The 19,486-nt window shown below is 44.7% G+C and overlaps 1 protein-coding gene across 1 annotated transcript in view; it reads left to right on the forward strand.

Moving 5' to 3' along the window:
• RFX8 (regulatory factor X8) overlaps nucleotides 1–19,486 on the forward strand; it is a 954,619-nt gene that overhangs the window by 60,871 nt on the left and 874,262 nt on the right. The gene's annotated exons all lie outside the window — the stretch shown is intronic.

A 19,486-nucleotide genomic window follows, 5' to 3' on the forward strand; every position in this document is an offset into this window, starting at 1 on the left:
GAAAGGATCAGCCTCCTCAGGGAACTGATCTTACCCCTGATGAAGGAACTGTCCCAGAGGTTGTTAGGCCTGGCCTGACAGAACCTCTGATGGCAGTGGACCCTTCTCAGGAGGGACCCAGTCTGGAGCAGGTAACCTGCCCCTCTCTACCTTGCCTTACTCAGCCCAGGGCTGCAGAGGACAAGAAGGACAGTGAGACCCAAAGGGCCCCCTGTCAAATAAAGCACCCCCATCAACAGATTAGGGGCACCGAAACTAGTAGCCCTAGTGAGGTGAAAACTTTAAAAACTCCTGAGGGATCCCCCTTAAAAGTAGTTAGGGACCTCCCCCAGATGGATATTGTTGGGCACAGCCAAACCTGGGACCAAAAGGCCCCAAACCTGACCTGTCCCTCCAGTAAGCCAAACAGAGGGACCCAGCCTCCAGCTTTAGGTAGCCAGAGGTTGACCCTGAGAGCACAGTGCAACTCAGTCAGAGAAAGAAAGGCACACATGGTGGAGAGTGATTGGAGGAAGCTGAGCCCTACAGAGGAAACTCACTTCAGTACTCCATCCCAACACCAGCCTTTGACTTTGCAAAGACACACCACAGGTAGAGATTCCCTATGGTGGAGACCCTCAGATGCCCTTAGGGTGAGGGATTGCTTAGTGGACCATGAGACAGGGGGTTACCAAGCCAGAGCTGGTACTTCCTTATATGGCCACTTAGGCAATATAGGCTTACCTGGTCAAGGATAGCCTTATCTCCTTTCGTTTGGGGGGGGGGTTATGTAGGAAGGTGGATATCTGACTATGGTTACCCCCAAACTTTTTTGCCTGGTGTTTAGCTGGTTTTTGACTTAGTTGGCCTGGGATCCTGCTATTCAGGGCCCCAGGCTGATTGCTCTCTCCTTAAAATGGACTCCATGTACCTTAGGTGCATAACACAATTGGAATTGGTTCACCTTATAGGCCCCTGTAACAGTGTACCATAGGTACCCAGGGCATAGGTGTAGCCAAGGCCTACCAGGGGCTGCAGCATGTATTGTGCCACCCCTGGCCTGGCCTCCATATTTGACACAACTGGCTGATCACTCAGCTGGGGTAAGTTGGTGTAATCACCTCTTACTTAGGTACAGTATGCCTGTGCCTAACCCTAAACTGGACACATGTGTTCCTATCAGCCACTCCTATGGAAGGCCTCATCAATCCTGGAGGCAGAGTGCTTGGAAATATGTGAGATGGTGCTCTAGCATGAGCTGAGCCTGTCTGCAGCTGTCGGGAACCACTCCCTAAGCTGTTCCGGGATATTGCCATACCATATACTCTTAAGTGCATTATAATCCTCGCGGTTAAATGCTATCTTTGGTTTGGCTTTATCAAAACATGTCGAGTAAGGTGTCATACGAATTGGAATACTATCCCCTCGCCAGTTCTGGCGACGGGGATAGCATTCCACCCTTCTAGAGGGACACGACATGTGTGTAGCCTTAACCCCGGTTAAAGTTAAACAGAGCCTCAGCTTCACAAAAGGGACGCTGCCACCACAGACACAAGTCTGGCCTCCTGCTGCTGACCGAAACTCGGCAGATGGTGGCCTGGACAAAGGGTTTCCTGCCTTGGGAGGTGCGAGCACCACCCCAGACAGGATTTTGTGTATTGGGTAGGACAGGGCTGAATAGAATCAGACATGCCCGGGGCACACAAGGTGTCCACGTGCATAGGCCAGTCCAAACCGGTTCTGGGGCCTTCCAGCCCCAGTCCTGGCGCGGAGCTGGACAAAGGAAAGGGGGTGTAACCGCCCCCCTTCCTGGTTCCTCCCAGAGGAGGGACCTAGTAGGTGATCCACCCCCAGTTTGGGAATAAGAGGGGGAGCAGTGCCATTGCACAGCAGATCATCCCGAAATCAACTTTAAACAAGAAGAAGACTGGACTTCGACATTCTGCTGCACAGAAGACTGAAGAGAATCTCCCTTGTGGCCTAGGAGTGGCCACCCTGTGAACACAGGTACCAACCAGCAACTCGACATCTGCTTTGCCGCCGCCTCCCGCCGAAGACCGAGCCCAGAGCCCGACAAGAACCAGACTCCCAGACCTCTCAGAGCCCGATCCACAGTCCCTGCGAAGAAGGGACCCGTGGAGGCACCGAGTGACGTGGGACCGGACCTCTTGAAAGACACTCGAAAAGCTGACTGCGCAGCTTCTGAGGCATCCTCGACGTTGTGCTTTGGGGATTGAGAACCCCCACCACCGAGCAGCCCTTGCACCGAAGATCAGCCCTCCAGCATCTCCACGATCTGCGTGGGGCCCTTTTGCATTGTGCCACTCGACGCGCCATCCCGGCCACTAGCCATGCGGCCAGCGGCCATCTTGGCGACGAACCCGAAGATTTACACAGCGGGTCTGGTTGCTCCAGACCTACCCAAGCTCCTGTGAAAAGGAGCACCCGCTCTGACCTTGCTGGTCCGAGTGAACAGTATCTTTCAACTTCTGCGTGGCTTGCACTTGCCAAGGCCTGTTTGCTCCGATCAGGTCGCCGACACCGCCAACAGCGAGAAGCCTACGTGGGACAGCTCGTGACCGACTCCTGGACGTCCTCGACCCCGGGTATCCACGTGGCTGCAGAAAGAAGCTACCCGACAACGCCTGTTTGCACCCGACATCGCCTGGTTCCAATCTGGTTCCACGGTAGTCACTGGCTAGTGACTTTGAACACTGTCCCCTCTGCTTTCAGGTCTTCACATCTTCAGATCCACCCTTGGATCCACCGGAACTCTTCTCATCGAGCCGCCTGCAGCATCTTCAGCTCCAAGCACCATCGACCAGCGTGACGAAACCCGACACAACTTCGACCCTGTGCACCCGCTTCCTGTGGGTGAGGTAACTCAGCTCCGCCGGTGCTCCTGCACTGGTACACATCCCAAGGGCCTGTGTTTTAAGTTTCAGCTCCGTAGGTCACTCGGAAGGTTCCTAACTTTCTAACTTTGTGCTTTTTACGCACCATAGACTTTGTATTGAGAAGTGCGTGCACTTTGAACACTGCACCCGAGTCCCGTGGGCCTTTCCCGACTTAGTTAACTCCAGTCTCGAATAGCTCCAGCGATTCCCAAGGCCCTAGGCCTCTTCACTTTCCTCCTGGTATCTCTTATACCACTTTCTTAGTATATGGTTTAGGTGGCCCCTAGGGCTCATCCATATTGTGCAACTTTTGTGTATTTTAAACTGTCTTGTGATTTAACGCTTGTGCTTCTGTGCTCATAAAGAGTCCAGGGGATTTTAATAGTTAATAAATCAATATATATTTTCAATATATATCTGTGTGGTGTCCCTTTCATTTGGTATTCAAGGGGGTTGTGTATGGTATAACAGCTGGCTTCACATGCCTTTCAGAGTTTAGCCTAAGACTGCTTTGTCCACGTTACCACTAGGATAACTGGTCTACAAGGTTGAATTACAACCATCATCATAAGGGTTGCTTGGCATGGTACAAAGTGATCACTAGAATTAGTGAGCATTATATACCAGGCCAACTTCTCACACCGGTCGACGGGTATAAAAGAGCCGTACGTACGGTATGACTGGATGAAGACAAAAAACATAGGTGGGTATGTCTGTGTGGCCAAGACCTTGTGGTATCAGGTTTCGGTGGTGATCGTCTCGTTTCTGTGAGTATGAGCAGAGACGAGACGAGCACCACCGATGTTGACTTAATTTTATGTAAATCTCTCAGTACCAATACTGTTTATTTCTACACGTGTGCCCAGTACTTGCTATATGTTTTTCCAGTGCCAAGGTTTCTCATCTTGGGCTCTTTAAGAGGTTTAGGGTATTCCTCCACACTGGCTGCACCGTGAAAATCTGCATAATCTTACCACTCTCTAACTATTTGTGCAACTGCTTGAGCGCCAGCGTCCTGCTCACTTCCAAACCCTATGCAGACCTTCCATTGCTACCCAAAGCACGTAGACCAGCAAAACAAAGTCCAACACACAGCAAAAACACAGGAGGCAAAGGCAAAAAATGCAGGGGAAACCCACGCCAATGGTGCCAGGTCTAACAGGGATCATGGAGAATGTTGTTTTATGTCTTAAGAGCCATTATTATCTGATGGTATTGTTCCACGATTCAATTCTTCTTTAAAGCAATGGGTTTTATTATTTTACTTCCATGGAGTAGGTCTTAACAAAGTTTTATTTAAAAATGTTCTGACAGCTGAATTTTGTTGTTCTCCCTTACTCTGTGATATAAACTTGTACAGCACACAGTTTCATTATTAGTGTGCAGCCTTTTTATGGAACCTATTAATTATGATATGGTGGTGAAAATAGTATTTTCCAAATCCTTGAACTGGCTTGGAGTTCAATTTCCCTGTTGGTACCATACCGGTAGTTACGGGGACTGAATGCATTTTTCTTATTTCCTGGGTATTTGCTATATCTCAACACATAATCATAGCTCACAGGTTGCTAATTTCTGACATTTCACTAAGGCTATTTTCCACTGTCCGCCCGTAAAGTATAATATTTGCCTCAGTTGGCAGCCTGCTCTAATTTGCTAATGTTAAGCATCTCATTACTCCATATTACTTTTGGCATAGTTGGGAACCTTAATTGAACCTTAGCAGTTAATTTCACAATATCATCCATTCTTTGACCCAACTCCCACTGTCTCTACTCTGTTGATCTGACCTAATGCTATGCACACTTTTCCTCTCTGTCAACATTTGAGACTTGAGCGCAAGTCCCATTATCTGCTCTTTAACAGAATATGAATACAGCAAGATATTCCTAGGTCTCTCCCACTCTTCCTTCCTTTTAAAAGGGTCTCTGTGCACCAGCTGTATTTCTTTCTCCAAATCAAGCTCTAACTTGCCACAAGGGACCCCTTCTCTGAGAGATTTAACAACAAAACTTTTCAAGTTGTCCCTTTCTGCCGCCTCTGGAATAATTAATATTCTCAAATTATTTTGATGCAAATGATTTTCTTGCCTCTCAAGGTACTCCAGTAGACTCTGGTTGTGTTGTTTTAGTGTCAATATTTCCGAATAATTATTTCTAAGATCCCTGCTTATCTCACCCTCTTTCGAATCTAATACTGCTGTCCGCTGTGTGATAACATCCAGCTCCCACTCTATGGCCTGACATATACCCTGGATCTCTTTTTGTTTAGCTTTATAGATCTCAAAGATTTTCTAAATCTCTGCCTGTATAGATACTAAGAGGCTATCCAAGTTCATGGTGCTCATGTTCACCCTCGCCTATGCCTCATTATTCCTTAAATGTATCCTATTCCCATTCGTGTTCCTAGTCGGCCTCTCATTCTCAACCCCTGTTTCTACATTGTTCTCTGTCAAATCTGCCATGAAACTATGCTGTATCTGCACCCTGTGCATAATGGGCAAAATCTCTTGATTAAAAGAATTAGTTACCATTGACGCCCCACTTATTTCAGTAGGCTCAGAAGGTGACGTGTGCAGGTTGCTGCCTTGAAAGCAGCAGGGTTTCCGCAGGGGGTTGCTCGTGAAAACATAGTGACCTGGGTGCCTAGGGATAAGGGGTTTGCAGTAGCCATCTTTTTGGGGACCATGACCCTAAAATAGGATTTAAGGGAAGATGTCTGTTTAATTACAAGATTTGAGGTATTTCTCGCCTTCTTTCCCCCCTTTTGGCTCTAGGCTAAGTAAAAGTCTGTGTTGACTGAATAGTGTGGATTAGAACGTACTTTAGTGCGAGGCTTCGAAAATGTATGTGGCAGTCTGACTGTGTGAGATGCTAAAATTGTCCCAGAATGTGTGAGAGCCTCACCTTGTTTATCTTTCATGGGCTGTTCTATTCTGCCCGGGTCTGCATAGAATATCTCCTCTCCTGATGTCCTGATGTACCTTTTCTACTCCAAAAATACAGGTGGGAGGACTACCCACTTCTTCCATGCAGGCAGCCGCATTCTTGCTGTTTAATAAACAGCTTTCATATTCCTTAGTTCCCTCTCACCATGCCCAGCTAGCTCTTTTCCAAAGGGTGTGGACGGTGCCACACAGTACATGATCGATGCACCTGAAGCCGATAGCGTTGTAATAGCTGTCAGCAGGTGACTTGTTCTGCCTGTGCTTAGCACGGCACCCGTCGCTAGGTGAGCGCGAGAGCCCTAGCACAGTGTGACCGCCTCTGCCAAAACATTCCAGTGCCAGGGGGAACCAACCTCTCTTCTCAGTCCCAACATCAGCCGCACCCCCACCCGGCCGACCAGCCACCCACGCCACCCCACATCTTTCATGCACGAACATATCAATGAAGAAAATACCCCCTTCCTCACAGGTACGCCATCACAAACACCTCCCTCCAACTACGGTCATCTGTGAACGTGTGCTCAGTCTGCTGCCATGTTCCCTAGTGAGAGAGTGTGTAATTACCCCTTCTCTTATTGTACATTCTTGTGTAGATCCTTCCTTTATGATGTTTTATCTTAAGGTCTAGGAAATTAATCTCCTGTTTATGATAAGTGATGGAGAATCTGATATTCGGATTCCTTGCGTTGATCCAGCTATGCAAATTCAGTAGGTCCTCAGTGGTCCCTTTCCAGATGAGAAGAACACCGTCAATGTAGCATCTCCATAATGACAATCCATCCTTGTAGGGATTTTTGTTATGAACCCAGTTTTCTTCATATTTTGCCATAAACAGCACAGCTAGCTCTGGGGCAAAAAGACACCCTGTTGCAGTACCCTTTATTTGGTTGTAGAAAGCGTGATTTCATTTTTTTTAAAGTTCTTTAGACACATTTTTGCCAGATGGACTCTGAATTCTGTGGGGATCATATATGGACAGGGCCTTGTTTCCAGATACTATTATATAGCCTACAGTACAATGCCCTACGGTATTTTAATATACAAACTCTCCACGTCCATCATGGCCAATATATCTGCATGTTCATCGTAATTCCATTGTTTAATTTGATGTATAATATAGGGGGTATCCTTAATGCATGATGGAACTTCCTTTACAAAAGGTTTTTGAAAAAGGTCCACATATTTGGCCATTGGTCTCAAGTTCCAGCTGAGTCCTGAAATAATTGGTCTCCTGGAGGTCTTTCCTGGTTTCAATGGATTTTGGGCACTGTATACAGCACTGATATTCTAGGATGTTTATTTCTCATGAAGCCATGCTCTTGTTTTAAGAACCATCCTTCATTCATAGCTTCGTCAACGATTTATTTGATTTCTGCCTGTTTCTCTCTAGTGAGATTTTAGTCCGTTTGTCTTTTGGTTTTATGAAAATCTACTCCAGTTGTTTTAGGTTATGGCAGGCTTCTGTTTCCTGTTCAGTGACACTGAGTTTCATATACTTTTTTTATTTCGTCAAGTTTATTTATTTCCTTAAGAATTGATTGCTCAAAACTTATAATCTCTAGTGACATTTTACTGGAGTGGGGCAGAATTTAGATGGATTTTCCTACCTGTGCCACCCTCTGGTTGTTGCGTGTCATTAGTACTAAATATTCTCTAAGGCAAATCTTCCTGAAGAATTGCAACTTTTCCAAGCGTATTTGTGTGAAGTCAGTAGAGACAAACGATAATCCTCTCTTGAGTACCCACTTTTCATAAACATCCAATGGTTTGGTGGAAATGGGTGTTAATTCTCTGTGCCCCATCAGTATGTCCATGTTTATTTCACCTGCTTCTTGAGTTTGCCATCTTTTTCCCTTTTTGTACCCCTGCCTAAAAAACCTCTAACTGATGGATTGAAAGAGGTCTGTTGCGTATCTGAATCACTGGTGGAGTCAGAATAAGACAAACTCTACGAAAAGTTAATAAAATGTCTTTTTCTGCAACTGTGGTAACGATTCAATACCTTAATGTACTCTGGCTTTGTATAAGAATCATTTTGTAAATACGGATATGTTTTTTCTAAACTGAAATTGTATATACTTCTCCGGTTTTCGCAGCTTCAGACCTTCGGTGTTCACCTTAAATTCTCTAATCTTTTCAATTTGGGCTAACAATGCCATAGAGTCGTTAGCTGGGGGGAACATGGCAGCCGGAAGCTAACGGCCGCGGCGGAGCTCATCTGGCGTACAATGCTTGATCCCGGCGGGAGCTATAGTGGCTAGTCATGAGATGTTTTTTCCTCTAAATTTTGAATATTAGATCCCCGCTTTGCTAATATTTCCCAGAGTTTGGAGGTTCTCCTACCTTGAGCGGCATCTAGGTGAAGCGGTGTGTGGTGCCTCCAGCGTGGTCCGATGGTGATTGGCGCTGGGGAAGGAGCGGTCTTTGTGGGCGCGGCAAGAGAGTGGAGGCGGCGGATGCCCGGCCTGAAGTTCCGGGGATGCGCTCCTCATTGCGTCCCGTGCAGAAGCTGTGGTGAGCAGATGCTGACATATAGCCGGGAGAGCAGTTTTGAGAGAGCTTGGGCGGCAGAAAAAAGTACATGGTATCTGCATGAGAGCGCTACTGACGTTTTTGTAAGCAGAGGAGGAGGTAAGGTCTCGGAACTCTCTTCTGGGGGCTCAGTGGTTTCTGTTATCGCTTTGTCTCCCTCTCCCCTTGGGGTGTTCGACGAGGATGCAGTAGCTCAGCAGGCTAATACAGCAGGGGCTGATGGTACTACTTTGGGAGCCCTTTTTGAATCTTTTATAACGGCGAGGGGAGCTAAGGGTTCGGTCGAGACTGTGCATTCTCGAAGGGGGCATAAGAATTGTATGGAGAAGCGAGGGTGTAGTGTTCCCAGCAGCGAGCCTCACTGTGCAACTATAAAACAACCATCAGAGCCTGCTATCTGCCGTTATACCTTGCGCAATAGGGCTCCTAACATTATCTCGGTTTTGCCTAAGCCCTCTGTAGTTTCGCCCCCAGTTACAGAAGTTAAGGCTGATACTAGACATGGCAAGGGCAGACTTACTGCAGAGAGCACACCCCCTGGCAAGGGAAAGGGCAGGAAGAAAGCCAAAGGGGGCCTGTCTACTAAACGTAGAATTACGCCGTCGATGAAGACGTACTATAAGGTCTTATCAACTACCACCTCTAATAGGGGGCAGGATAAAAACACCATTATTGCTTCTATTTCTGCTACTACTTCTGCTACTGCCCTATCTGGTCCCATCACCTCCATGGAAAACTCTCAACCCTCTTCTAGTCTTCCTACTAACGTAACAGGTGAAGGGGGTGCACCGTTAGACCAGCAGGTAGTTGTGCATACATCCGTGGAGCTATCTAATAGTTTTTCAGTACTAGATAACCAGGAAAAAGCCCCCGGAACTGCTCCTGTGAAGGGGTCAGAGGTTGCTTCACTTTTTACATCTGGGTTTCAGCTGGCCGGGTCACCTATTCCCCTCCTACCCCTGACTACGACCTCGCCAGGATCATTGGCCGATATCCAGTTAAGCTTGAAAGATGACATCGGGAGAAGATTTACAAACTCAGAGGCTAATCAAGCCGCTATTCAGGCCTCATGTGAGGTATTGGCGCAGAAAATTGAAGAGGTCTCGCAGAGAACGGATGTCCTCGAGACAGAGATCCCAAAGATTAAGGATGCCTTACACTCCTCAGTTACGATGGACAAGCTGGTTCAACAAAACAGGGAAATGAAGGATGATATTTAGCGTTTAGAAAATCATAACGTGAAAATAATAAATGTCCCTGAAGATCTGGAGGGGGAAGACATTAAGAACTTTGTGATCTCTCTTTTAAAGGTAACCATCCTAAAAGACTCTCCGGACTTGGATTTGATCTCTGACATTCAAAGGGTTCACCGTGCTCTATATAGGAGATACCCAGGAAAACAACGGCCAAGGAAAATTCTGGTGAAGTTCCTCACTTACCCCATCAAGGAGAGAATTTTATCTTTGGCCTTGAAAGCCGGTCAACTTAAGTGCAATTCCTTTTCTAGTCCATTTTCATTTTCCATCCGGTCCGATGTCTCTCACATTACTGCAACAAAACAGTGGGAGTTGGGCAAAAGGATGGTAATTTTGAATTCATTGGGGGATAAGCCCCAGTTAAGATTTCCTGCATCACTTCGGACCATGTGGAATAACCATATGTACAATCCGTGCCAAATAGAGGAAGTAGACGCTCTAATAGACAAAATAAGAAGTGGAAATGGGGTCTAATTGTAACAGGGTGTTTAAGGCATCTAATTGATCTTATAAGGAAAAAAAAAGAGGAAAAAATGTACTGTACAGTTAAGTGCCACTGTTGCTCTGGTGGGATCGGGTCTTTTTTTCTGGCATTGTGTAATTTTGTTATGGTCACGTCCAGGGGGTCCCCTTCCAAAGGGCTTATGCTCAGAGGAGAAGGGAGGGTTCCCCAGGGCTGTGAGGAGTTGATGGGGTCACGGGGGGGGGGAGGGGGGAGGGAGGGGGAGCACTGGTGGGGTTGCAGTGGGGAAAAATACAAAAATTGTCCTCACTCTCAATTTTGTCTTGAGATGTAAGCCACTTCCTGAGCGATAGGAAGAGTCTGTAAATTATGATGAATACTAAGATTAGGTTTATCTCATGGAATGTCAACGGGCTCCGATGTCCACGTCGACAAAGGCTAGTTATGAAATTCTTAGAACAATCCTGAGCCCAGGTCTGTCTCTTACAAGAAACTCACCTGAGCCGCTTGGAGTGTAAGGCTGTCTTTGGAAAATATCGATGGGTCGAGCATTTCTGCTTCTCTGAGCAGACAGTACATAGTAAGGGGCTGGCGGTCTTAATCAGATCAGGCATTGGTGGTACTATTAAATCAACTTCATCTGACCAATCTGGAAGATGGATAATGGCACAGGTGGCCATTGGGGGGGGGGGGGTGATCTTACTATTGTGTCCTTTTATGGCCCCAATGTCGATGACCCAGCCTTCCTGCACAGAGTACAGACCGAATGAATAGATGTCACCACCCCGGTAATAATCTGCAGAGATTTCAATGTTCTCCTCAATCCTCTCCAGGATAGGTCAAACTATAGTCAGTATGCTGCTGCTCCCCGTACTCGTCGGGCTACGATCAATATGATTCATGAGCTCGGATTGGTTGATGTTTGGAGGTCTAAGAAGGGCACAGAACAAGGTTTTACATTTTTTTTAGCAAAAAACACGGTCACTCTTCTAGAATCAACTACATTCTGATAGACAGATTGGGCCTGGAGAATTTAGTAGATATCTCTATTCTCTCAAGCATCTCATCAGACCATGCTCCAATCTCCTTTTCATATTTAGGAAACAAGCCAATCCCCATTTCTAGGTGGACACTGAAAAGGGCAATGCTGTCTAACCTTGAAATAATCAGTGCCATTAAAATCTCAACAACAGAGTATTTTTCTGATAACATTGGTTCAACATCATTAGACTATGTCTGGGATGCATTTAAGGCCCATATTCGTGGACAGCTACATAGTTTGATATGTTCCAAGAATAGGGAAGAGGCTTTAGAATTTCGGACATTGGAAAGGGAGATTTCCAGGCTGGAAGGAGTTAGGCTGAGTTGTCATCTTGATAATTTGACACAAGTTCTTAGTGACCTTGAGCATTTGCGACTAGATTATAGGGGGAAGTTATACCACAAAGTTAGAGCACAGTGGTTAGCCCATAATATGGAAAATTACGAGTACAGTGAAAATGCGGGAGCCCTACTGGCATGGAAAGCAAGGACTGACCGAGTTAAGAACAATATTAATTACCTGATCATGGATGAGACTGGAGTGACCTCCTGTAACCAAGAGGACATGCAAAGGTGTCTCCTTTCTATGTTTTCTGAGCTGTATAAAGAGGAGACAACTTCGAACCCTGAGAGTATCCAAGAGTGGCTGCGAAATAGGGCTTTACCCATATTAACAGGGGATTGTCGAGATATTTTGTATGGCCCCATTTCGGAAGACGAGATTAAGCTACATATAAAAAAGATTAGGAACAATAAGGCTGCAGGGACGGACGCTATCCCAGGTGAAGTTTATAAGGTCCTCCAGGATATAATAGTTCCTAGACTTTGTGAACTTTTTAACTATATTTATAGTTCCAATGGCAGGGTACCCCCATCATGGAAGGAGCCCACGATTGTTCTCATTTTGAAGCCGGGAAAGGATCCCCTCAAAGCGGATTCCTATGGACCAATCTCCCTGCTTAATGCTGACTATAAGATCTTCACAAGCATTATAGCAGGGAGATTGATCAAGATAGTCCTGCAGCTGATAAATGTGGATCAAAAGGGCTTCATCCCAGGGAGGTTCATTCAGGAACAAACACTGCAGCTAATAGGCAGTATCGATCTAGCGATGGCGTGGTTGGAGCCCTTCGCAGTGGCAGCATATGATGCAGCCGAGGCGTCCGATCGCGTCAGTTGGGTCTTCCTCTGGGAGACTCTAGAAATGATGGGATTTGGCTCGACATTTATACAAACTCCTATTAGATGCTATGAGGGTGCCTCTGCAGTTATTCTTTTGAATGGCTCACTGACATCAAGCTTCAATATAACAAGGGAAACACGACAGGGGTGTCCCATCTTGCCCTTATTGTTCGACATCTATATTGAGCCTCTTGCTCAAGTCTTGAGACTGGATGATCAAATTACTCCCTTCCAAGTTCCAGACTATAGGTGTAAGTTAGCCTTATATGCAGATGATCTGTTGGTTTTTACTAATAATCCAGTCGAAGTACTCCCAAGGGTGGAAGCTACCCTGGAGGAATTTGGTCTGTACTCTGGGTATCTAGTTAACTCCTCCAAGACTGAGGAAATGTGCTGGGGAATAGACTGCTGGGCCGGAAGCTGTAGTAAGGAGCTCAAGTATTTAGGGATAACCATAGTTCAAGATCTGATTGATATTCCCGATAAACCTGAGGAAAGTGGCCAAGGAAATTGACCATCTCTTTTCTAGATGGCAGAATCTACCTCTTACCATCTATGTCCGGGTAAATCTTGTCAAGATGGTTATCTTGCCAAAACTGACCTATTTGTTCAGCACTATCCCCCTTGATTTCCCTGGTAAGCTCTTGAGTAAAATTCATGGTAAAATAGTCAGCGTTAAGTGGTCCAATAAAAATTCCAGGTTATCTTGGAAGAAGTTGAGACGGAGACTTTTAAAGGGCGGCCTAGCTATTCCAGATGTGTTTTGGTACTCTCTCGCCTTCCAGTTTAAAAACATACGCTGTTTACTTGCTAGTACAGTCGAAACCAACTCTGGGAGGATTCTGAGCGTTATCGCCAGTTTTGAGGGGGGGAGTTGGATTCCTCTACAAGTTTGGGGCACCAAGGTTTTTCAAGAAGGTTTGTCTAAAAGGCTTAAGATCAGCACTTAATGTGTGGTATAAAGCAAGAGTGAGATGTGGGATGGGTTATTATTCAGACTTTGCTCCCATTTGGAATTCTCCCGGACTGCCATTATGTCTGGAAGACAGTTTAGCCTCCCCTATTAAGAAGGCAGGAATCACGATCTGGTCTGACTTTATATCATCTGATGGAGTTCTTCCTTGGGTGGTTTTAAGATCAAAAATAGGCGGCTCCTTCTCTAGATTCAAATACTTGCAATTGTGTTCTTGGTTCTCAGCTGAGAAGGAGCGTATAGGCGGTAACTGGGAAATCAAGTGCAAACTTCAAAATACAAAGTCTATAAAAAAGGAGGTTGGATTCTGGTATAGGAGTCTGCTGGACGCTGATGACGTAGATCTTCCCCCTTCTCATCTTGCTTGGAATTCATCCGCCCTAGGTATATAGCTGTTAACTTATATGCCTTATCCCTTCAAACCCTATACAAGCATGTTAAGCCAGCCTCCCTAAAAAAGAATCACTTTTATGTTGTTAATAGACTGTATTATACGCCCAAGAAAATCGCAAGATTTGCCGCCTCCCCGGCCTCCAAGTGCCCTAGATGCTAACTTGCCGAGGCGGATGACATACACATATTTTTTAATGTGTCTCCTTAAGAGAATTCTGGAACAATGTGGAGCGTGCCCTGGAAGGCATTTTTAAAGCTAAACTTAGCTTTAGTTATTTTTGGTTTGGATAACAATCTCACAAGTTGGCTCTCTGGTGTGCAAGTGGGGTTATTTCTTTGTTTGATTTTAAATGCCCGTTGGGAGATCTGCAAACTGTTGTATGAGAGCTGGCTGGGTGCTGCATTAGGCATGGCTCATTTGGACCAGGGACATGTAAATGATAGTAAGAAAAACATCTGGTCACCACTACTATCTTGGGGTATGGAAATGAGGATGGTCTAAGGTATCTATGGTCCAATGATTACACCAAGCCTCGTACAAAGAAGCTGGCCTGGTTGGTCTAAAGCCAATGCAGTAACTGAAGCCCGGGGTGCCTAGGTCAGAATGGGCTTCTTTGTTAGTTTTGCAGACGCTAATGGTGAGATGAGGAATAAAAAAAAAAAACTAAAAAAAACAATGCCATAGAGTCTGCAATTCTAGTGTTGTTCTTGATTTGTTCCTGCAATTCTATGATTGCCTCAAGTTCTTTTTTTTCCACCTTGCCAATTGACAGCTTGGCTGATTTCTCCTGTGGATTGCAGAACAAATAATTGCAATAAAAAGGCATGCATATTCAGGTGCTGTGGGTCCCTCAAACTCCAGGACCTGGGTGCCATTCCAGCTGCTCCACCACTGTCAGCTATGCTCTGATTCATCCACGTTTTACCTTTGTGACTGAACCTACGGTATTTTTGAAACATTCCTGAGTTCTTGATCCCCACCTTAAAGTATCTACTAGAAGTGCATACCTTTCTACCTGTGTGCTGCTAAGGATGAAGGTTCCTTTAAGCGTAGCCTAAAAGCCTGGTTGTTTAACAGTGCCTTTTACACCTATTTGTTAGAGCAATGGTCGACGAGCCTTCAGCACCGGGACACTGCAGATTAGCTGTGCGTCTACAGATATTACTTGATTGATTGATTGTGGGGTATGAGATAAACCCGGTCTGAACACGTAGGCCTATATCAGGAACCAGTGTACACCTTTGATATACCCTCTGTATGCCTGTAGCACAGAGATACTCAGTGTACACCTGCTTGCGGCCATCCTGACTTTTACATGTGGTCCCCTGGTGAGCAGCTGCAATGAGCTGCTGTTTACTTGACAGGATCAGTAACATTCAGAGGTATGTTGAGCAAACGGGCAAGCATTTATTTACAAATTTAACTGAAATAAAGAAAAAGAAGCAGAAAATGTGTGCTACCTGCAAGGAAAGTGGTGTATTATATGGTGAGGATGTGTGACCTCACCATGTAATACACTCTCAATACCACTTGGGGTCTAGTCAGGCTCATTTGTAAAACCTTTTGCTCAACCCTGGGGAGGTGTGGCTTCGAGCATTCAGGCTTAAATAAAGGAACAAGTGTTAGCCATTAGAAATACCAAAACAACAAAATAAGAAAGACATACAAAAAGAAAGCGATCCAACACCAATTTTTAAGAATTTTGAGACACCAAAATGAACAAAATCTACCAGAGGGTTACGGAGATATCGTTTTTTAAATAAAACGTAAATCAGAGTTTTTCATCCAAAATGCCAATAAGCGTTGGAAACTACAGAGGTCAGTCGGAACCAGTTGGGTATAGCTCAATCCAAAATATACTTTTATGAGGTCAGAGCATTGGCACTGATGTCTGGTTAGCAGGCCTCAGTGCACTCTCAGCTTTGAAAAAAACAGCAGTGGCAGTCCAAAACGTTAGTGGTGATAATGCAAAAAGAGGCATTTCCCTACACTGCCCCACTTATCTTTAGGGAACACCTGTGCAACAAACATGTAAAAATATGATAAAGTCTCTTCATAATTCCCCAAAGAGTATTTCTCTAATACCTGGGACTATTTCTCCTAAGTACCTCAGATTATATCGTGCAGTGGCATGTGTTAGAAGTGATAGTTTGAAAACATGAAGTTAGAAACATTCATGCCCTCCCCCATCTCTGACAAAAATGCCATTAAGAATCCAAGAGTCAAATTAGTTGTCATGTGCAGACCAGCCCTAAAACTTGCTCCCAAAGGGAAATGGGAGGTGTTGTTCATCCCTGCACCCCGTGGCAGGCACCTCAGGGTGCCCCCTCGGCCCTCAACCTGAGGCCGCACACACAAAGGGGCACTTCTGGGGTCCCCAAATATGCTCTACAATATGGTTTCCATGTCAGACAGGCCTTCATGAAAACCATGCCGGAAACCGTGCATCGTAATCCCAAGGGCGGAATGGCCTGTCTTTTGGGATATGGAGCCGGTTCCGACTGGCTGACGAAGAATGACCGGCCGGTTTCAATTCTGACCGGCTGATACATAATCAGCCGGTCAGAATTTAAACTGACAATGGGGGTTTGGTCAGCGGCTTTCCGACCTCCTTCGTAACAGGCCTCTAAATGTTTTGTCTTTAATTCTTAGCCCATAAGGTTAAAGCCTGGATGTCAGGTAGAAGCCAAATGTAGGCTTGGCTCACTTTGGGCTTGGGGATCTAAGAGTACTTAGAGCTGAGCCAGAGCCAGACATCTGGCTTGAGCTTGGCTTATGTCTTCAGTAGCTTGCCTGTCTCTGTCGCTTAATGGTAATGGTAATTAAGGGGATAAAGAAAAAGGAAGGTATTCATTTGACCATGATTACACAATTTGGTGAAGTAGGAGTACTAGCATTTCAGTGCAGGACTCCTTTTTTTAAGCTCAATAACCTTCTCGTTACAACACATTTTGGTGAGTGGACAATGAGTCTTGATGCTCTCTAATCCCTTGGGTTTCCTGTTTTCGTATCACACCCTTACTAACAGTGTATGGTTGAATTTGTTACTCCTATCCCTGTAAAAAAAGAAGCAGAGAAATAAGTCCAAAAATGCACTTGTCACAAAGGGAGGCAGGGAATAATAAAAACCACGTCTTCTGGACCAATAGTTTCCATTTTGCTCATTACACAACAGCTGAGGTGTGAGTGGCTTCAACGCTGACTCAGGGACTTCTTTCACCAAGGGAATTACATTGTGTTGTGGATCTTGCCCAGGCTCTTAATTCAGAGTTCACAACCAGCATATTTTGGCAAAGTGGTAAAGCCAGGATTTAACGTCAAATCTTCTAGTGCATAGTGAAAACGTTCCTTTTTTACCAGGTCTTGCGGTGGAGGTTGGGTGTTTGTGTCAGCCCACCTCAATTAATTACATATCTTGTTGAGGGATCCTTGTCAAGGATTGTTTATAGCAATTTCCACTTTTGACTATTTTTAAGCATTTCTTATGTGAACTTATATAAAGCTAAAAGCATAAAGAAATGGTGAGGTCTAATTTCAATTTCATTCCAATTGAATAATCAAGTTATTTCCATTGAAATCTTGATCCTCCAAAGGTAGTGATAATAGTCGGAAAAGGCTTACTCAGGGTGTGGAAGGGGATAGAAAAACACAGCATAACACAGTATTGTCAAATCTAATGCTCTTCAGGTGCCTAGGGTTTTTAGTATGGAATACCATTCCTAAAAATAACTCCAAGACTCACAGTCCACACCATATACATGCTTCGCCCTCTCGAAGCCCCACCCTGCTCACTATGCCATAGCACGTTCCACCTTGGTTGCTAAGAGCAAACTTCTTAAAATACTCAAAACGTTCTCCCCGTTATGTGTGGAAATACACTCCTCCTCATCTTTGCACACCTGAATTCGGTGCAGCATCAAACAGCAAAACCTTGAGCACTTAAAATGCCGAATGTGGAACTCACGTTGAACAATGTAGAAACATAACCCTCGTACAAGCATCCGATATCCAAACTGCAACTGTCCAGATGACAGGGAACCCCAAAGCAACAACAACAAAAACAGTCTATGCACTTTACTTTTTCCTCAGCACCCAGCCTGTTTATATTCTTGTTTCAACCAAAGTAGCATTTTTTTCCATTTAAGGGTCTGCTTTATTAATGACTTGCCTTAGGGTTTCATATTAATATACTTTTCAATAACTATTTTGTAGGTGTCCTGTCGTGGAAAAAGTCACTGTGCTATTGCATAGAAACATCATGAGTACTTCCCTATAAGAGTACTATAAAATGTACTCTTCCAGTATTGCAGGCCTGCAAATGTATCATGGAAACCCTTTGCTGTACATTGTTACTTAGACTTTACTCCGACTCTTCGAATGACATTTCCCATGCACACATTGTGAAATATTTTTATTTCTATTTATTAGATGGACTTTTGTTCCTTATCCCAAAGTACTGTCCCTGCGGTCATAAAACAGGCGGGAGTCATACCCTGGTTTAAATAAGTACTGGCAAGGCCAATAGGTCTCGCATATGAGACCTATTGTCTTCGGCAATGATTTGGAGCTATGTTGTACAGCCGCACGGCCCGCGCTGCTGTGCAGCATGGCTAAAACTAACTACGAAAGAGACATACAATGCTGCCAGCTAGCTGCGTCAAAACACGTTTCTTTATTACTATTTTTTGCAGATTATCCCCATCCTCTCTCGCCTGTCCTCTCCACTCACTGCATCCTTCTATCCCTTGCAGATTGCTTTACGGAGATCACATTCTCTAACTGAGCTGTTTGTCTCTTTTTTAGCATCCTGAATCCGAATTGATGCAGCACTCTGTGTATTCCATAATGTATTCCTATGTACATTTATGACTCACCAATCCTTGTATGGCAGACACATCTGTCTCGTCAGCCATCTGGAGATGATATTTTGCTGTATGATGTTTTGGTTCTAAATATCTTGGTATAAAACCTGCTGACAAAGTACGGCAAAGTAATCTGTGAAATACTGAACGAATTGTTCCGAGACATTCTTACAGTTGAACCATAATGTTACAATTATAAAATAGGAATTCTAACAATCTGAATATATTGTGATGCCAACAATATCTTACTAAACAACTTCTGGTATCAGGAGGATTTCCAGAAAGATTTTACCTTTCTTTGAAAGTTTTTGTGCTTCTCTGTGCTTTTGAGAGACATAAAAGAGTGGTGACTGTAAACTATTAAACCTTCCCCATCAATGTTTGCATCTTATTTTCACATTTCAGGGAGCAATGCCAATAACCCCCCTACCCCATCAACCCCCAAACTATGCTCCCCTCAACCTCAAACTATGCTCTTCCTTCTTCACTTTTGAATATATAGAAACAGAGGGGCCACCTGCGGCACAGGAAATTACTTCAAATCTCCAGGATTCTTTAGCCTCTCAATTGAGGCATAATACATTACATTCATTTATTTGTTGGTGCCGAATTCATCAGAAGTTTTTTGTTGTTGACAATTGTACTCATACCCAAGCAGGCATAGCTCACGAACCAAAGCCGGACCAATATAACCAGTCTCTTTCCTCATATATCCATTAATCAAATATTAGAATAGTCACATCTGTGTAGCTAGAGTTAAAAGGCTCATAACATCACCACTTGGTGTCCAACAACTGCAGTACAAAACTAGATTGTTTTTGAACCCTTTGTGGCATAGCATAGTATGAGGACTTTAAAACTCTCAAACGTTGACTTATCATATTAAATAGTGGGAACTACCAAAGTCTTGTAAAGAAAGACTCAGGAGACATCACTTTAGAACTTTCTTGGGTCCGTTGA

The sequence above is a fragment of the Lissotriton vulgaris genome, chromosome 8, assembly GCF_964263255.1.
Source record: "Lissotriton vulgaris chromosome 8, aLisVul1.2, whole genome shotgun sequence".
Taxonomy (NCBI): Eukaryota; Metazoa; Chordata; class Amphibia; order Caudata; family Salamandridae; genus Lissotriton; species Lissotriton vulgaris.